Below are 19,650 nucleotides of genomic sequence, written 5' to 3'. Positions count from 1 at the left end.
TGGCGAAAGCATGCCTCAGGTCAAGAATGGTTTCGGGTTGAGAACAGACCTCCGGAACGAATTAAGTTCATAACCCGAGGTACCACTGTAATCCCAAAAAAATGGGTTGTAATCCAAAAAAAAGTTGCAAACCAGGACATGCACTTCTGGGTTTGACATGTTGTAATTCAAAACATATGCAAACCAAGACATATGCAAACCAAGGTACCACTGTAGTAATAAATTCAGATAACATAGAAAAAAAGTACACTACAGTCATACCTTGGGTTGAAGTAGCTTCGGGTTGAGAATTTTTGGGTTGCACTCTGCGGTGACTCAGAAGTAACGGAGTGTGTTACTTCCGGGTTTCGCCGCTTGCGCATGCACAGACGCTCAAAATGACATCACGCACATGCGCAGAAGTGGTGAATCACAACCCGCAGGTGCGGGTTGCATTCGCTTCAGGATGCGAACGGGGCTCTGGAACGGATCCCGTTCGCATCCAGAGGTACCACTGTACTCAGAAGTAGTGAAAAATAACAATGCCACCTAATCAGTTTCCCACAGCAACAGGGTAAAAACAATAAGAGTACACAAAACAGACAAAAGCCTTCTGGAAAAGCAAGCCAGATCTTGGGAGATGCCAAAATGAATGCAGTGTAGGGGGCTTGACAAACCTCTATGGAGAAAGCATTCAACTATCAGGAGCGGATCCTGCTCCTTGGGGAATGTCCACCATACCTAACCACTGTAGCCCAGGCATTGGTCACCTCAAGGCTGCATTACTGAAATGTGCTCAGTGTGGGGCTGCCCTTTGGCTGGTTCGGAAGCTCCAGCTGGTGCAGAATGCAGAATGTAGTGGCCAGACTCCTATGGGGACACCTGACATGTGACATCATTTATAGAACAACTGTACTGGCTGCTCATCCACTACCAAGCTAATTTATAAATTTAATTTATAACGCCCAGAAAGTCTTAGGTCCAGGGTGCCTTAGGGAACCACCTGAACCCTTATATTCCAGCTTGATCAATGAGATCATCTATACAGGAATGTCATTGGTCATCCCCCAAGCTGGAAAGCCCATTTCTCAGCAACAAGAAACAGCCTTTAGTTTCATCGGTTCAGTCCTGTAGAACAGAGGTCCAAGGAGGCGCCTTATGTTCCAACCTTCAAATGCCTGTTGAAAACCTTTCTATGCCTCCATGCTTATTCTCTATTCTAAGATAATATTCTTAGTGAGAAAATATCCTTCTGTAACAGTTGATCTCTGGGGTTTTTAATATATACATATATGGTTTTTACTGCATGGTTTTATGTTTGACTGTTGTAAACCACTTGGGTTTTTAATGAATAGAATGTTTTTTAAAAAAATAATAATAATAAGCCATGTCGGTGTAAAGTGTGGCTGGTTTTCAGCCCAGAGGCAAATTCTGTTTCTCATTCAAATGCATGCAAGTTGCCTCTGGATTCAAAACCAGCCACACTTTGCACAGACACAGCATAAAGTATAGCACATACATCTCACCTGATTGCAAACGCTGTGAGCTTTTGGGAACCTTTGACAGATGTGCACCTCAGATTTGGGTCTGGCTGTTCTTTTGTTAGAAAGGTTCCATATGCAGCCTTTTCTCTTCCCTACATTTACCATCCCACTAGTTGGGTAACATAGAGCTGGAAGGGCTCAAATAGAGTTCTCACCTGGGGTAGACAATGCTTGGCACCAGCCCTACTGCAGTTATAATGTGGGGAGGGAGGGAGTTACGAGAACACTTCCCTTCTTGCATTGAAATGCGTAACTCTTTTACATTTGAGCAACGGACCGGACCATGTTCCTATCAAACCTGCAGCCTTTAAAAATAGCACACTTTGCTGCAGAACAAACTACTTGAAACAAAAGGGTAGGGAACTTCAATGGCAAGTGCTTTCATTTTGCAGCAGCGCCTATAACTAGGAAACTAAAATGAAGGGGGGGGCTGCCTGGGTTTGTTGCCCTTGCATTAACAAAGACTTCCTCCAGAGGATCAGGACATGTCCTGCCTGACCTGGTAATGGAGGAACAATAGCTGGCTCAGTGGGATTTGCCCACTAGAGTCACAATGGGAAGCAACAGTGGCTTCGACTGGGGTGCTCATGAGGCTAGCATGCCATCCATGCTCAAAATGCAAAGTAAATTCTCATCAGCACCAGCTAAAACTGGCACAGTGCTAAACTTTGTTCCTATCCAAGCTCTTATGCAACCATCCATCCATCCATCCATCCATCCATCCATCCATCCACAGCAGGCTGATCATTGATTACTCACAGAAGGAGAAGGAGGAGCAAAAAGAAAGTTGTGCTCTTGCCAGTGCCAACCAGGAGCTGTGGTGCCCAGCACTGGATTCCCCTGGCACTAGGGAAGCACATCCTGCCAAATGTGTTTAGGCAAAGGAGCTTCTCAGCTTTTTAAAGATCCAGTTATCTGTGCTCAGGGAGAGCCTTTCAGTTCCTTATCTGCTCCCCACCCCCCACGTGCAAAAAGGAGGCTTAAAGGAAGACCACAGGTGCAGGCCACAGACTAAGCAAAACTGCCTCATCAATGAACCCTTAGCTGATGAGAGAGCAGGAAAGCAGTTAAGCCTGTTCCTGCCCAGGAGATGAGAGAGCGGAGCCATGTCTGGCTCCATCTGGAGTTTTGCGCAGACCACGTGCATGTTTCAGCTTGCACTAAAATAGCTGCCAGACTTGGAGGAAAACAAACTTCACTTAAAGGGGAAAGTGGCAGCATTTTCCACAAACAAACGAAGGGTGTAAGATGCACATCACAGAGATTCTTTTGGTTAACAGACCCCAAAGGACACCAAGCAGATAACCGGTGGATGGGGGTGGGGGTGGGTGGGGGTGGGGGTGGGGGGAGACATTCTATTTCTGGATGGATGTAAGGCAATAAAAAACACTGTTCACCGCTGAGGAAGGAGGGAGGAGATAATGAGCCCTCCCTTCACAAAGCGAGCACAGTGCCAACAGCAACATCTTGCATCTTTCTTAAATGCTATTGTTTCCTTTCACAGCTGACCTGTTTATCTCAGAAGACACTCTCTCCCAGGTACCCAAATCTCAGCCCTCCACATTTATTTTGATTTCACCAAATTTATGTAGCACTTGCTTGTAATAAAAACTCTAAAAACAGTTTGCAAGAAATATGAAAACCGTCAATAAATACAGCTAGAAACAAATAATCCAAAACATTCAAGAAATTGTTAAAAAGCAACAGTAGCTAAAAAGAAATAAAACGTATATAACTTCTACATGTCTGGATAGGTTTGTCTAAACAACAAAGAACTATGCAAGTATAGAAGATTGTAGCCTGTTAACTCTTACTCAGAGTAGACCCACTGAAATTAATAAACCTGTATTGGTCCTGTCTATTAACTTCAGTGGGTATTCCTTGAATAGGACTAACACTACCACCCAGTGCAGTCAGATGCTAATGGTGTTTGTTATGGAAACCCAAAAGTTCTGCGTTTTGTTCCTGTTAATCTCCTAATGTGAAGTCCTATCCCTCCCCCGTTGCTGTACTATTTCTTTGTATTCTCCATTGGGAGGAAGGGAGACGTCACCATCCTCCCTCCACGGATGAAGGTCAACATCCTGAGAAACAAACTAACTTACTGGTTATCACCCAAACATCTGTCAGAACAGAGAAGTGCCTCCCAAGGCCAGGGGCTTGTTTGAGTGTTTAAAATTCCTCAGTGGGAAACCTCAGAATTTGTGGGCAGAAAACAGACATCCATCAGCTGAAACATATTACAGAATTTCCACTAGACAATTCTTCAATGCATCTGCATGTGTAGATGCATAGATTTGCATAGCATGATCGCACAAGGGCCAAGATGTCAGGTGGGACTCCTCGATGATACTGTGGCTGCGTACACACCATATATTGAAAGAACATTCTCCACCCACTCAAAAACAAAAGAATCCTGGAAACTGTACTTTGCCCCCCTACAGAACTACAATTCCCAGCACCCTTAACAAACTACTATTCCCAGGACTCCCTGGGTTGGGTTGGAATAAGCAATGTGTACCCAGCCTGTGCTACAAAGCATTCTGAGTGGGCAGGGCAAGGCTGGCGCCATCTAGAAACAGACTGCACAGGAGCTCAGCTGTCAGGGAACCATTCTGAAAGATTGTCATGATATTTCAGGGGAGGACAAGTAGCTGATCTGTGGATTTCAAAATATCCTTTTACTGGTCAGCAAAGCACTCCACAGTTTTCACTTCTGGGGCAACAGGATAGGCCAGTTCCTGCAGACCCAGCGCTTACGGATGCCCATCAAAGCCCCATTACTTTCAGCAGGCTCATCAAGCTTTCTCTGGATTGCAGCCCTTGTTCTTTCACTGCCCAGTCTGCTCATTTGGGCAAATGGTCTCTTTACAATTTTGCCTTTGCAGAAACCAAGCTTTTGCTTGCTGCCGCACCTGTCCCTACTGCCCCCTGATTCTTGTGCTGCTTATCTCTGTCATCCATCTGAGACAGATTGCATGCTTGAACTCTGTGCCCCAGCTCCAGTCTGCCCCCTGTGGTCACTGCCTGTGTTGATGGATGTCCTTGTTGCAGACACAAGAGACTGAATGCTGCTCTACACCCAGGCAGGCCTCCCAACCTAGCAAGTCAGAATGAGATCCTCTCTGCCGTGGGGGGGGGGGGCGGCCAAACTCAACCATTGAGAACTGCACAGCATCAGTGCCATTTAGGGTGAGGCAGAGGGGAGTCTGGTTGCGGCTTCCAACCCTTGCAATTTTCAAGTGTAGCAGAGAAAATTGCTAACCTCGTGTGGGAGGCTGTCCTTTGCTCCAGGGTCATGGGGAACTGACCAAGCTGCAAAGATAAGGCGCCAGCTCAAAATTCTTCCCTTCCTAGCAGAGACAAAAAACAACAACAAGGGCTCGAGTAAGGAGCGTTGCCAAGCATGCTACTAGCCCGGGCGGGTGGAGGGTGGGAGAGAATGGGACTTCTCATGAGCACAGTCGCCCACCACTCCCAGAATTCCCTGGGGCAGAGTAACAGCAACAAGAACACATGAAATGTCCCGTTGCACCATAAACGAGAGCTTGCTAATCTATGTTGCTCGTGGCACATGTTGAGCAAGATTTAGAATTCAAAGGGAAGAGGCCCTCACCCACTGGGCCCCCCATCCCCTTCCCACACATCAGGGAATAATTAGTTCCAGCAGACTACTTTCCCCAGACACAGTAACCTAAGAGGTAGGCTCCAGTGACACAGCTGATATGTTGCCGAGTGTGACAGAACACGGTGACTAACCATCAAACCGCCTAATGCAAAGGCATTCCATAGGAAGCAACAGAAACCGATTTAACAGGAAGCGCAGTGGGGGCAGTCCCCAAGGCCGGGGGGTGGGAATGAGTTGCGCCTTGTGGATGTTCTTTTGCATGTAGATCAGGCACATGGCCACTCACACCAGGTACATGGGCCCCACCCCAAGCAGGATGCATCCTGGAACAAGGGAGCAACCTTTCTCTGCTGTGCCATTCCACAGAACAGCTCCTGTTAATTCCTCCCTTGAAATCAAGCTCTCCTGTTTGTTTGGTCAGTTATCTTTCTACGGAGCCATCTGTGCAGCCTACGTCCCACCAAGGGGTGTGGCCACCTCCGGGTTGCAATCTATTCAAATTGGGGAGGAAACCACAATTAACCTGATCCACGAGTTATTCTGTTTGCAGAAACTCTATTGACATGCAGGGCCCACCCACACAAAGAGGCCTCTGGCACCAGGAGAGCAGCTTGCAAGGCACCTCCAGCAAATCCATAAAACTATAGTAGTGTTAGATCTCCATTCAAAATAGGGTGACAAATTGGTATCCTAAATGGCTTATACCAAACGGTAACTCTTCCAGGTCACCAAAGCACCTTAAGAACCATCAGATTCCTTTTGCTCCACCGTGATCACAGATCATCTAACGGGGCACTTCTGGTGGTTCCCCATATCCTTGAGGTTCAGTTGGCCTTCACTAGGATTCGAGCCTTTTACTTGAATGCTAGTGTGGCATGCACTGCCCTGTGGAACTCCCTGGCAAAAGAAGTTGGGCAGGAACCATCCCTCTCTTCAGACACTTTTAGAAAACTTTTTTGTTTAGGCAAGCTTCTAACAACATGAATCCCCCTCCCCTCTCCTTTTAACCAACCAGTATTTATTGATGTTTTATGGGTGTTTTAATTATGGATATTTTTGTTGATTTCATTATTATATACAGTATTGTATTCTGCCTTGCTGTGTTTTTACTATAGATTATAAATTTGTAACACAATCACACAAACATTAGTGAGCACGCCCTTTGAGTCAAACAGCCCGATCGTGCTGTGTTTGTGGGCTCCTGTAAGTACATATTGCTACCATAATCAAGTCTGCCTTTATTTTAGGCCTCTTGGTCCAAGGAAGGCAGGAGGAATCAATCAGAAAGTGAAGAAAACTGAAATGATTCTCATTCTCATTTATTTACACCAGGGGTAGCAAACCCCAGGCTAGGGTTTTTTGCCTGGCCAGAATGCATCACTTTCTTGCCTGGATGCAGAACAGAGGAAAAACGTGTGGCTGTGTGTTCAGGGCTACTGAACAAAAGTTAAACTGGCATTTGTTGCTCTGCCCATTTTTGCTCCTGGCCCTTCTCACCAGTGACACGAGGCCACCAGGAGGCTGCCCAGAAAAGAAAGTGGCTTTTGGGCTGGAAAAAGTTCCCTACCCCTAATTTGCACCATTTTCGGATGCAGTATTGGTGAGCCCTTGAGCTGCCATGTAAACGGGAACGCAGCACTCAAAGGAAAGGGAAAATCCCATTTCACATCACCTTTCATTTCTACCAAAAATTCCTCCTCGCAGCTTGGAATCTTAGCCATTTAGAACAACTATCAAAAGAAATTATGGCTATTCCTGCCTTGCATGAAACAAAGGAACACAGAGAGCTGCTTTACACTGAGTCAGACCATTAGTTCATCTGGTTCAGCATTGTCTACACTGACGTCAGGGACTGAACCCTGGAACCTTTTGCATGAAAAGTACATGCTTGCTACCACCGACCTATGACCTTCATTCACCCCCTCTATAAAAGTGCATTGTGACTAAAAAAATTTGCATGATCCACTACTGAAAATTGTGCAAGAAGCTCTTTTATTCCACATCAAATTTTATGATTGGGAGGTCTTAGTACTCAAGTTTAGAGTCATTTTATAAGCGAAATTATCAGTAACAAGGTACAAACTTTCTCCCTATTGCCATTTCAGTTGTACACCCATTTATCTAGATATCAAACACAATTCTTCTGGGAGTGTCTTTTAGCTGAAGCCAAAAGACCCTGATGTTAGGAAAGATTGAGGACACAAGGAGAAGGGGACGACAGAGGATGAGATGGTTGGACAGTGTTCTTGAAGCTACGAACATGAGTTTGACCAAACTGCGGGAGGCAGTGGAAGACAGGAGTGCCTGGCATGCTCTGGTCCATGGGGGTCACAAAGAGTTGGAAACGACTAAACAACTAAACAGCAACAACAACAAACCTGGCTACTTCATAATTCATAAATTCATAAATAGGTGAAACTGTACAAATTCAGCATTCATTAACAAAACGAAATCTGCAACCCAAGCTTGCAGTTCCAGGACGAGGAAGCATATGTGAAACCCTGAGATTGGTACAAATAAGGTGAAATGGCAAAACGGAAATGAAGACGAAAGGAGGACCGTAAGAAGTGGGGGGTGGAGGGGGTGGCCCCTGCCTCCCACCAGCTGTGGAGCTACCAAGGGCGCACACAGTCCGTAAGGGCTGCTACGCATGTGCAGTCCTTACAGGATGCCATACATGCGCAGTCCGTAGGGGATGCCGCTCGCACGGTAGCCTGTATGGCCTCCGCGCATGATCAGCTGCCCATATGGCCACATGCGCAAGCGGCAGCCCATGCGCATGTGTGGCAGCCCGTACGGTCATTGCGCATGCACACTCGATATGGGATGCCGCGCATGTGCACTCCATACGGGATGCCCCGCCCCGGGTGTCGGAGAGGGTTCCTCCATCACTGGACAGCAGTACTAGACAATCTTACTAGTTTGGAGTGAGACTCAATGAACTCATTTGAGACTTTCTTCCTAGTACAAAGATCCATACTTGTAAATGAAATGCCATACAGCACTTTCCTGGGCGCATCCAAATTCATGCCGTTGATGTTTTAATTTGCTGATGCTTTAAGTTGTTGGAAGCTGCCCAGAGTGGCTGGGGCAACCCGGTCAGGTGCACAACATATAAATAAGATGTTGTTGATGTTCTTGTTATGCATGTTTATTCAAAGGTAAATCCTGCTGTATTTAATGGGGCTGTAACCTCTTGCACACCTACTCACAAGTGAACCCTCCTGAAATCAGACTTACTTCCATGTAAATATGAGGCTTGCTTCCATGCACATTATATCCTGCATATTCTGTTCAGTCATTTCACAGTCCTGAATAATATGATTGCCAGATGGAACCCAGAAGCTTTACATTAGTGTGGAGAGCATGTGGCCCTTCAGCTGCTGCTGGACTCCAATTCCCATTAGCCCCACCCAATACGGCCAATGGGTAGGGATGATGGAAACTGTAGTATAACAACAAATGGAGGGCCATAGGTTTCCCAGACCCTCCAAGTGTCCCTATTTTCCAGAGATAGTCCTGGATTTACAGAAGCCGTTCCACTTTCTGATTTGATCCCAGAATGCTCCACTTTTCCTTAGGATGTCCCTATTTTCATCGGTGAAATGTTGGAGGGTATAGAGTTATGCAACCCACGTGCCAAAGAGATAAGATACAACCTTTGGAAGACATCTGAAGGCAGCCCTGCATGGGGAAGTTTTTAAATGTCTAATATTTTATTTTGTTTTTATACCTGTATATACTCGAGTATAAGCCGACCTGAATATAAGCCGAGGCACCTAATTTTACCACAAAAAAACTGGGAAAACTTATTGACTCGAGTATAAACTGGTTCACCACACCACAAACCTCCTGGTGGGCTGAAGTGTGTGTGCGTGTGCGCAGAGGGGGCTTCTCTCCCCCCCAGCCCCTCCTGCCCCCCTGTCTACCTAGGGTGCTCCCAAGAGGCAGAGGCTGGTGGCGGCAGCAGCGGAGGAAGAACAAGCAGCCCAAAAGGGCTGCTTTTGGGCTGCTCGTTCCCTCTTCCGCCGCTGCCAACAGCAGCAAAGGTGGTGGAGGAGGAAGGAGCAGCCTGAAAGGACCCTCACTCGAGTATAAGCCGAGGAGGGCTTTTTCAGTATAAAAAATGTGCTGAAAAAGTCGGCTTTTACTTGAGTATATACAGTATATGTTGGAAGCCACCCAGAGTGGCTTGGGCAACCCAGTCAGATGTGTGGGGTTTAAATTATTATTATTATTATTATTATTATTATTATTATTATTGAATAGGATGTCCCTGTTTTTATCAGAGAAATGCTTGCAGACTTCATTCGAAATCAGAGGGCAGCTGCAGTCTTGTGAAGAGAGGCGAGGTCTCACCAAGCTGCAGGTGTTAATTTTGCATTTCAGAATATAGAGATTAAACAAAGCAAGCAAAGAACTTTATAAGTACTTTCAGTAATCACACCCAAAGGGATGCAAAAGGAAAGCCCCAGAACTTGTTTCAAAATCAGAGCTCAATTTTCAAATGTGTGAAGTAGTAACAATAAAGGGAGTGCCTTTCTGCAGCTTCCAAGCTCCTTTCCCTTCTGATGGAGAAACTGCAACCAGCTATGGACCCATGTAAAGAGTTTCCAGAGCAAAGACTGTTGTGTTTCAAGGATGTATGAGTTCTAGCATCTCCAGTTTTGGAAATTAAGCACTTAAGTGATGAAAAGCACAAAAGTGACTAATAGCAAATTTCTCAGCTATATGATGAGGGAGGATGTCCATCAGTCCATGCATGCACCACAGTTTTGTGGGACGACACAACAGAGAATGAGTTTCCATGAGGCCAAGCGGCCTGGGTCTGACTGTCATGTGAAAGATCTAAAGAACAAAAAAAAAAATCTACTATAAACATGGCCATTTCCTAAGACCCTGGTGCCTCTTTCTGTCCACCTCCCATCTGAGGAGGCATTAGACCTGCCCTTGTTGAGCTCAAGACATGTGACAAGCCTTTCATGCACAGTTAAATTATAAAACTATTACTACACAGGGCAATAACACATGGCAAAGACAGCCCCAAGGCTGTCCGTATCTGCAAATGCTCTGAATACATATTAATGTCAATTTCACTGCATTTATCATCACTGCTCCGAGCTGCCTTGAGCAGGAACTGCAAGCCCAAGATTGGAAGGTCATCTGGTTTAATGAGTGCTTTTGTGTCAGTCTCTTAGTGGCCTTCACAAAAAGGGGAAAGGGTGGGGAGGGCCCTTTTGTAACTTGCTACATAATTAACTCCCCCTCTGGAAGTCAAAGCAGGCATCCCAGTTCTTTTCTCTCTCTTGCCACAAAGACAACCAGTGTCAGAAAAGTTTTGCCAAGTTAAGTGGGCAGGCTAAGCTATGCTCTGTTGGCACCAGAGGAGGACAGAAATTAAAGGGAAAGGCCTTAGGATTGCAGTAGGGTAGCAACCAGGTGCAGTGACAAGAATGGGGAACACTGAGTGCCGTGTGAATGCACAATGAAAACATGTACTAAAGGTAAAGGTAAAGGTACCCCTGCCCGTACGGGCCAGTCTTGACAGACTCTGGGGTTGTGCGCCCATCTCACTTAAGAGGCCAGGGGCCAGCGCTGTCCGGAGACACTTCCGGGTCACATGGCCAGCGTGACAAAGCTGCATCTGGCGAGCCAGAGCCGCACACGGAAACGCCGTTTACCTTCCCGCTGGTAAGCGGTCCCTATTTATCTACTTGCACCCGGAGGTGCTTTCGAACTGCTAGGTTGGCAGGCGCTGGGACCGAGCAGCGGGAGCGCACCCCGCCGCAGGGATTCGAACCGCTGACCTTTCGATCGACAAGCCCTAGGCGCTGAGGCTTTAACCCACAGCGCCACCTGCGTCCCATGTACTACCCAGTTTTATTTAGTAAGCTGGTAAATCTTTTCATTCTATATGCAAGACTGAGCCAAAGTAAGGTCCAAGTTTCCAAATACACACAGGGTCAGTTTTCTAAAGAGGGTATTGGTGAGCAATATCCTGAGAGATGGTTGTTTTAAATATCTAAGTCATTTGATGTGGGGGATTTGGGGTGGGGAGTTGCAAATTCTCCAAAAGCTATCATAAGCACAAACCATCCCCTTTCAAAGTGTCAGTCCCTCAAAGAATGCAAGGGGTCCAAAGAAGGGGGTGGGAAGATAAATGAGAAAGACAAAAAAGGAGGCTGTTCAGAATGTGATTCCTTGGCCATTCCTTGCCAACCAAATCTGCTGCACTTTGATATAGTCATAAATGTACCAGAGTAAGCAAAAGACTGCACATTAAACTAAACTAGCTTGCATTATGGGGAGAAGGAGAGCGGCCTTAAGCGATTCATATAAAGAACAGCACATCATTTCAACCTCCAGCACATCCTAGGAACACAGAAGCCAAATGACAGTAACTCTGTAAATTTTGCTGTGGTATCTGAGGGGACGCTCCCTTCATGTACCTTACCTGCCTCAGGTCTTGAAAGTGAGCTCTGCTCTCCTGTCATCAACTTCCTCCTGTAACAAGAGAAAAATTGTGAGGCCAGAAGATTAAGTGAAAAATCAGTGCAGTTTCTGGCATGTGTAGCACATGATGAGTTTCAGTCACAACAACCAACCAGGCTATAGGGTAGGTTCTCAGAAGTTATCAGTCCCCACTCTCCATATTGCTCTGGATTCCTTGTGCAAATGCAAAATTAAGGAACATTGAAGGATAAATACACAGTAGATGGTGTACGAGGAAAATACAGATCGCCCCTTGCTAAAATCAGCCGAGACCCTCTCTACATGCACAACTCAATAGCCACAGGGAAAGTTCGTACTTCTCTACTTTTCTATTCTGCAATTCATTGCTGGAGGACTCCCTCATTACAGTGATTTTCGCTATAAATTCATCTGCTCCACAGTGGAGTTCTCCACCCAAACAGCCAGCTTTGGTGTCCAAGTTACAAACGCAAGCAATTAATTTAACAGCGGCTGAATGGAGTTTGTTTTTTTTCCCTCCTCAAATTTATCGTTCGAAGATCAGGGCAGGGACACTCTTCCCTCTAGGCAACATTATGTTTCAAACTGTGCCAGAGAAAAGTGAGCTGCACAGCACCACCTCCCCTGCTCTCTATCCCACACCATATGCCTTGGCAGGCAGAAAGGCAGAAAGACATACCGAACAAACGCAAACCCGGTCAACAACAGCCAGACTTCCGAACCAAAGGACAAACCACCAGAGAAGCTTGTCCATGTAGGATAATGGCAGATGAGGCTGGCTCACACATCCTGCAAGAGTAAAACCACTAGCAGTTTCAAGTTGATTCCTGCTGCCTGCCCTTCTCACTATCATTCCAACTCCCCAAAAAAATCCTGGCCAGCGTCACAGCCAAACAGTCTTACCAGCTAATCAGAGAACAGGAGGGGAGGGACGCCTGTCGCTTCACATTTCTTTCATGCTAACAACTAGGTTCGTGTGTGCATGTTCCCACATGTGCAGTGCATATCACGTTCCTCTGTTTCTGTGCAGTTCATTTCTTGTAGTCTTTACCAGCTCCAAGACATAACCTAGAACAACTTAAGGCAAATGCACACGAAGCCACCAAATTTAGGATCAGGACTAAAAAGCAGCAATTTGTACAGCCTCTCTTCTTTCCTGCGCCTGGCACAGGAGAGCGCAAAAACTCCTGGATTCGTGCCAGAGGAAGGCCCATGAGATTTTTCTCTTTCCAGCGGGCACAATGAGCAAATCACACACAGCTTACAAGCCCCCAATACTCTCTTCCCTCCCTCCCTCCTTCCCACCCCATTCTCCAGCCTTAGAAGTCAGAGCATCATGTTACAGACCCTTTAATGCTCCAAACACAAAGCAGAGACCGGCTCATTATGTAGCGCTCAACTAACTACTCATGGAGCAGCTGCTGTCAGCCTGCTACTGCGTGGTCCAATCCAAGCTCTGAAGAACAATGTCACGTGACCATCAAAATCCTTGCATATGCTTATTAACAAATGTGACCCAGTAAAAAAAGTACCATTTTACCAATCTCTTTTCCCCCAAGGTTGTGAAACAGATAAGGTCGTGTTATGTTCAGAAGAGAGGAGAGGGACACATTTATCCCACTACTGCCCCCAATTCAAAAGATCATTGCAGGCAAAAGAAATGCCACCAAAGAAAACATAGTGGCTTTTCAATTTTGTTTTTTGTTTTTTTTAAAAAAACTTGCCATCAGTTCTACATTAGAAGAGAAAACACTTCCAAAAGTGGAAGTCAGAGCAAAGCTAAATATGTTCTCTACCCATGAGGAGCTCACATAAGAGTTTCTTCCTTTGATTTGTAAAGTGTCATTCCTATGTTGGGGCTTGTGTTAACAGGATGTATGCGCAGGGCAAGAAAGCTGAGGAGCACTGAGGAGTGCCATCTATTTAGGGGTCTCGGAATCTGCACAGGAGATGTAGGATATGATGCATATGGGAACAGTCACACTAGGGGGCTAGTAGTTCCATGCAAAGCTAAGGGATTGGGCTGAGCTAATGCTGATGGGCTAGGACAGAGGTGGGGAACATTGGGCCCTCCAGATGTTGTTGTCTCCAACTCTCATCAGCCCCAACCATAAGGTTGCAATCCTTTGCACACTGACCTTGGAATAAGTAAACACCCACCAAACTCAGCGAAACTTAATGCTGAGTAAGGGTACATGGGAACCCTTTCTGTTAGAGTGCAGAAATTATAATGAATTTAGTGAGAAAAAATCTAGCTCAATTTGACAGAAGGGGAATCTGGGGGTCAAAGATATAGCATAGCCTTGGAAATAAGCCCACAAAAGTTACCAGCTTCTGTTTCCATGCTGGCTGTAGAGGAAAGGAAGCCCCCACCCTCTGCTGCCAGCATGCAGATACAGGTTCCTTAGACTCTAAGTAGGCTACTGAGTGAACGGGCAAAGGAAGAACAGATTATTTTCCATATCCGCCTCTTCTCCACCAGCCTGCTTGGTTTGCATGCTTCTCAGGGAGGAAGGGGCTTTCCTTCCTCTGTGGTTAGCACAGAACTCAAGTGGTGGAGGGAGGCGAAGGATCCACCCCTCATCCACCACCTCACCCATTTGCCTGCAAGTAATTCTTAGTTACCTGCGGCAAGTTGTTCAATGGAGTTGCAGCGATGGCTGGCCCATTTTAGTGACTGGAACACTGCCCCACCAACCTCAATCTGACCATAGCTGTCAACCTTCCCTTTTTTTGCGGGGAATTCCCTTATTCCAGTGCCGTTTCCCGCTGCTTCCCGCTGCTATCCCGGATTGTTAGATATCCCGTAGACTGTCCCCGGGACAGGTGAGGCTGCTGATCCCTTATTTTCAAATCTGAAAGTTGACAGCTATGAAACTGACATCAGCCAGGCAGCCCACCCAGCCTTGCCTTCCAGCCTTTCTCAACCTGTCGGTCCCCAGATGTTGTTGAACTACAACTCCCATCACCCCTAGCTAGCAAGGCCAGAGCTCAGGGATGATGGGAGTTGTAGTCCAACAACATCTGGGGACCCACAGGTTGAGAACTGCTATGAGCTGGCGTTGCCTGTCAGCTTCCTCCACCTTATGTCTCAGTGTTGCCCTTGTAACAGGAGTGCCAACTTGGCCCCACGACCGTGGTTACCCAGGGTTGTGGGTGCCATGCAGTGTGCACAGCCCTGGCACCAAAATTTGTGGATGCCCGGCCCCTTCATGGGGAATTTTGGGGCCCCAGGGAGTTTGCACCTATGCCTTGTAAGGAGGGCAAGGGGGAAGGGGGCAAAACTTGAATTAGTTGGCTCTGAATCTCATTGACTCTGGCTCCATCAGCTGTTGGGCTCACTGCTTTCTGCCCTAGCACCTCCAATGGGCACAAACCACACTGTGCAGAGAGTACATAAGGTGAAGCAATTCAGGCAAATTTAGCTATAACCTGGGGAATGCCCAAGAGGCACAGCCTGCAGCACAACCCTGAAAAAACCATCCAAACCAGCTAGGCAGGAGTACTTAGGCTTAAACCATCTGCTCTGCATCCTGGGCTGAAAGCTAATACCAAACAGGAGAGAAGAGTTTGCCCAGGGAGGGAGGGGATAACAGGCAGTTGCCACTCCAGATACCAAAGTCTCTGCTCCTGTCCAAATAAGCTAGAACGTCCAAGGGTAGATGTGGCCAGGGATGTGAGGAGGGAGGGAAGGCGTGCGAATACTTCTAGTCACAGTTTTCAATATATCTGATTGCAATGGAGCCAGCTTTCCCCATGTGGCTGTGAAATGGAAACTCTATATTCCGAAAGGGAAAAGGAAGGCTGCCAGGCAAGCTGGGCACTGCATATATCGGAAAGAAGCTTCGGGGAAAGTTTGCACTGGAGGTGAGACAGGGAACGAAAGCCACTGAAACCTCTCCAGTCCCTGCCGGCTCCTGAGCCTGGAATGTACACTGTTGAAACAGTCCCTCCCTCAGCATGCCAGAGACTTCTACAGAGAGCCACCCTCTCAGACCCAGAGCCCATCTCAGCCAAACCCCTTGAACCCCCAGAACCTTTGATCCATTATCTGGGAAAAGGCATGATATAAGCTTTTGAAATCAATCAATCAAACAAATCCCCCTTCAGTAATCAAATCCCCGTCCCTGGAAGAGTCACTTTTGCCTTTTCAGCCCCTGCCCCACACTTTGACCCAGCACAACACCTCAGTACCACCGGATCTCCCAGTCCCTTGCTCCACTCCACCCAAGATCTGTCTCCCCAAAGACCCTCCAACAACCCATTGCCCATATTCCACTTCTGGACAGTGGTTACATAGCCCACAGAACCACCAGCCTCGTAGCACATTTTCCCCGTGCATGATACCCCCACGCTCCTTACACAGGTTCTCAGCCCCCTAAAAATATCACACTCCAACTCTTCTGCCCCACACATACAAACCATCAACACAGCAGCGTATTTATTTTAAGCTTAGTTTAAAAACATGTCGAGGACATTTAGCCCTCCGCAGAGGCTTGCCTTAAGCGCCTGGAGGATCTCTCCCCTGTATCCCCACATTTGCCCTACAACGCCCCCCCCCGCCCCCCGCGTTTTAATTCATCGCTGCCTCAGTTTTAAAGCGTTTTCCTCCACTGACCGCCACACAGCATCTCGGGTCCACACAGCCAGCCAGCTCTCTCCCCCTCGCCCAGAGGAGCGCTAGGACAGCCCGCCGCAGCCTCCAGCTCCCCTCGCCCCCCGGCCAGTCCATGCCCGGCCCCAACGCCAGGCTCCGCCCGGCCGCCACCCCCCTAAAGCCCCCCCTAGATGGCCGGACGGCCGAGCTAACGGGCAGTGGGAAGGGGCCGCGCTCGGGAGAGTCCCGACGGGCGGACAGTGTCTGGTCCCAGACGATCAATCGGGGGAGGGGTAAGGAAGGGCGCCTTTAGGGTCGAGGGCAACGTCCCAGTCCTAAAACTGTGGGGTTTTTAAGAGAGACAGCGGGCAATGCCGGCTTGGCTTGGCCAAAGCTATGCCTCTTGCCCTCCCTTCAACTTTTTAAAGTTATGATGATGTCTGGAGCACTTTTTCTGGTCTTGTTTCCGGGATGGGTGTTGTGTCGTTGTTTCCCATACCATGCTCCTCTGAGTCTGTTGTGCCCTTTTAACTTCTGAGATTACAAGGGAAGAGCCAAAAAGCTGACCACCTGACCTCACTATATACTGTATACTGTAATTCCCGGGCTGCGCGCACGTCAATAAAAGCAAACGAGGTTAGACGCTCCTCGTTAAAAAGGCTATTCAGAAACAACCACCTTCCTTCTGCACCACGTGCCGTCAGAGACATATCTTTATTTCTGGACCAACTAAAATATTACAAAGCAACAATTAAGCCAGCTTTCGAGGTCTCCAGGACTCTTCTTCAGTCTGGGTGTTAAGCAAAACATAAGGCAGCAGCGGGAGGTTGGGGGTGGATGGCGAGAAATACTAGTCTGTAGTTTGTAAGAGCCTTAAATTGGAGTGCAGGAGGCATTAGGCAGACTTAATTAGATTAGACTCTGTAGGTGCAGAACAGATTTCAGGTTGCAGCAAGGGCTGCTGGGACACAGAAGCAATAATAACTGATTTCCTTACTTGCTGAGGGAGGGACTGTCATTGTGGGTGGTTTTTTTGGTCACAGTAAATTTTAAGGTGCAACCTGAAATCTATTGTATGAGGAGTGTATAATCTTCTCAACACCTCCTGCACTCCATTTTAAGACCCAAATTGTGGACTTCGAGGCTCCAACATTTTGTCTTCTTTTCCTCCCCTCCCCCTTGTTTTCCTCAATATCCAGAGCTATGAAGAACCTCAAAGCTTGCTCACTACTTTGCTCTGCTCTAGTTACTCCTCCTCATAAGGGTATTACCATATGGTAACTTTTGGGGTTGTTTTCTTCAAGTGGGTCAAGAGAGTTAGTTACCTACATTTTTATTTTTACTCCTGTGCACTTCACACATTTTATACACGGGAGCTCATTCAATATTTTTCATTATGAGGAAGATCACGTTTATGGAAACATTGCATATGCTCTGTTTTCTTCTCCTCTGTTCTCACAGTGCAAGCCATACATTCAAAGCACATAGCTTTCACCCAAAGAACCACGGGAACTGTAGTTTTCCACTCACAGAGCTACAATTCCCAGCACTCTTAACAAACCGCAGCTCATAGGATTCTTTGGAGGGGGAACATGTATGGTGTGCATGTGACTTGAGTGCCACCCTGGACCAAAGTGAACTGTGTATTCTGGTAAAGATTACAGGAGCAAAATAGTTCTAAAGTGGGCGTTATGTACTAAAAAAAGGCCAAGGGACGGAGGCGTTTCAATAGAGTCATAGCATAAAATGCCACCGCTAATATTTCTGTTTGCCACTTTGCTTTTGTGGTAGGAAGATTGTGCTTCCTTTGATAGCATTATGGGAACAGGTTTTATCACTTGCTGGTTACTGTGTGTGTGTGTGTGTGTGTGTGTGTGTGTGTGTGTAATTTTATGGCTTTAATCATTTGCATTGCATACTGCCCAGAGAACTTCTGCTGTTGGACAGTGCAGAAAAGCAACAAGTAAAGCAATATAAAAAAGATATAAGTAGAGCAAGCGCTTGAAGGGAGTGGGGAATGGCACAAGAGAAACTCTAGAGTTGTTGATGATGTTCTTTAGAGTTCTGCCAAACTACAACAACTTGAAAAAGGCGACTATCACACTGTAACATCTTAGAAAAAGAAGGGACATCTGGCAAAATGCATGTTGGAACAAGCAGGTAAACAAACCTCTGCAAAGCAGGAGACACATGAGTGATCAAACTAGATTAAGTTCCTTGAAAAATAAATGCTGGCATAAAAAGACTGTGTGTAATTCATTAACCATAATTTCCAATGGAATTAACACGTAGGGTTGTCACAGAGCATGCATTATTTGACATTAGCTATGCAGGCATCTCAAGGCAAGTGACTTTTCCCATGTTGCCTGCGAGACAGGAGTTAACTTCCTGTGCTTTTGAGGGCAGGGAGCAGAAGAAGCCTGTTTTTCCACTCCATTACATTCCTTTTAACCACCATGTATCTCCAGTGAATAATGCATTTGTTCACCTTTTGCAGAAGATGCCTGGAGCCCCTCCCCCCAACCCCCAAAAAGCAGGGAGTAGAGCACAGACCCCTATTACCAAACTATAGAAGCACAGAATAATAGGATGGGAGGGATACAAGGTTCAGAGCAATTTCTGCATCAAGGTGGGACCTCCTCCTGAGTTCCTAGGGCCAGAATACACTGGCAGAGGGGGTGAGAACCCTGATGTACCTTCGTATTCATGCAACAAGCACCTAAACAGAGGATCCCAGAGGCTGCACTGGAGTAATGGAGTCGGGGAGATGTTTTGTACAGCACATGGACAACCCTCTTCCTGTTTTGCTGACGAAGCTGGGAGTGTTTTGTTTTGTGTGCATGTGTGTGGTCTTTTTTTAGCATCAGGCTGCAACGTACTAAAAGCATTATTCTTTTTTACACCAAGCAGCATCTGTCCACCCACTCCAAGAAATGTCTCCACCCAAATACGTCAAAAGTTCCCCTCTCCGTGCAATATACACACATAGTAGTTTCCATAACCATGTTATCGATTTTTTCTTTTCGCTCAGATCATTTTTAGCTCAGATAATTAGCCAATCCAGTACCAAGCGTCGACTTACTCTGCTCTCACTGCATTTCATTCCTTACATAAATCACACAGCATTTGGGAGACACTTTGCGCATGAAATATTAAAGATAAAAAAAAACCCCTTGATTAGTAGCTTATGAAACGTTAAAGAAAAAAGAGTCGGTTTTGCCATTAACTGATGCTCCAAGATTTCCATAACTGCCTTGAGCCCCTGGCATAACAGCCCTGCTGTTGCAAGGCTTTGTGTGTGTGTGTGTGTGTGTGTGTGTGTCCTTGCATGATGCAGCATTTTGCAATTGTTTTCTGAAGCAATGTGTTTTAGGATCAGGCTCTTAGTTATGTAAGCAAACACACACACATATACACACAATTGCTGCCGA

General features: G+C 46.6%; 1 protein-coding gene across 4 annotated transcripts in view; it reads right to left on the bottom strand.

Moving 5' to 3' along the window:
* Positions 1–16,374, bottom strand: part of LZTS2 (leucine zipper tumor suppressor 2) — a 60,488-nt gene extending 44,114 nt beyond the window's left edge. Inside the window, exons 1-2 of one of the 4 annotated variants that reach the window (XM_079977438.1) lie at positions 16,241–16,374; positions 11,606–11,655 (exon numbers count right to left, since the gene is read on the bottom strand). The gene's annotated coding sequence lies outside the window, so the exon portion shown is untranslated. Of the gene's footprint in view, positions 1–11,605; positions 11,656–11,960; positions 12,097–12,301; positions 12,499–12,525; positions 12,786–16,240 lie in introns of those variants that run through there. The other 3 variants (XM_079977440.1, XM_079977437.1, XM_079977439.1) reach the window with 3 other exon arrangements.
* Between the last annotated feature and the right edge of the window lie 3,276 nt (positions 16,375–19,650).

Source organism: Podarcis cretensis (assembly GCF_951804945.1).
Source record: "Podarcis cretensis genome assembly, chromosome: 5".
In the NCBI taxonomy this organism is placed as follows: domain Eukaryota; kingdom Metazoa; phylum Chordata; class Lepidosauria; order Squamata; family Lacertidae; genus Podarcis; species Podarcis cretensis.
Note: the sequence above shows the minus strand (reverse complement) of the source record. Positions and strands in the feature narration are given on the sequence as shown.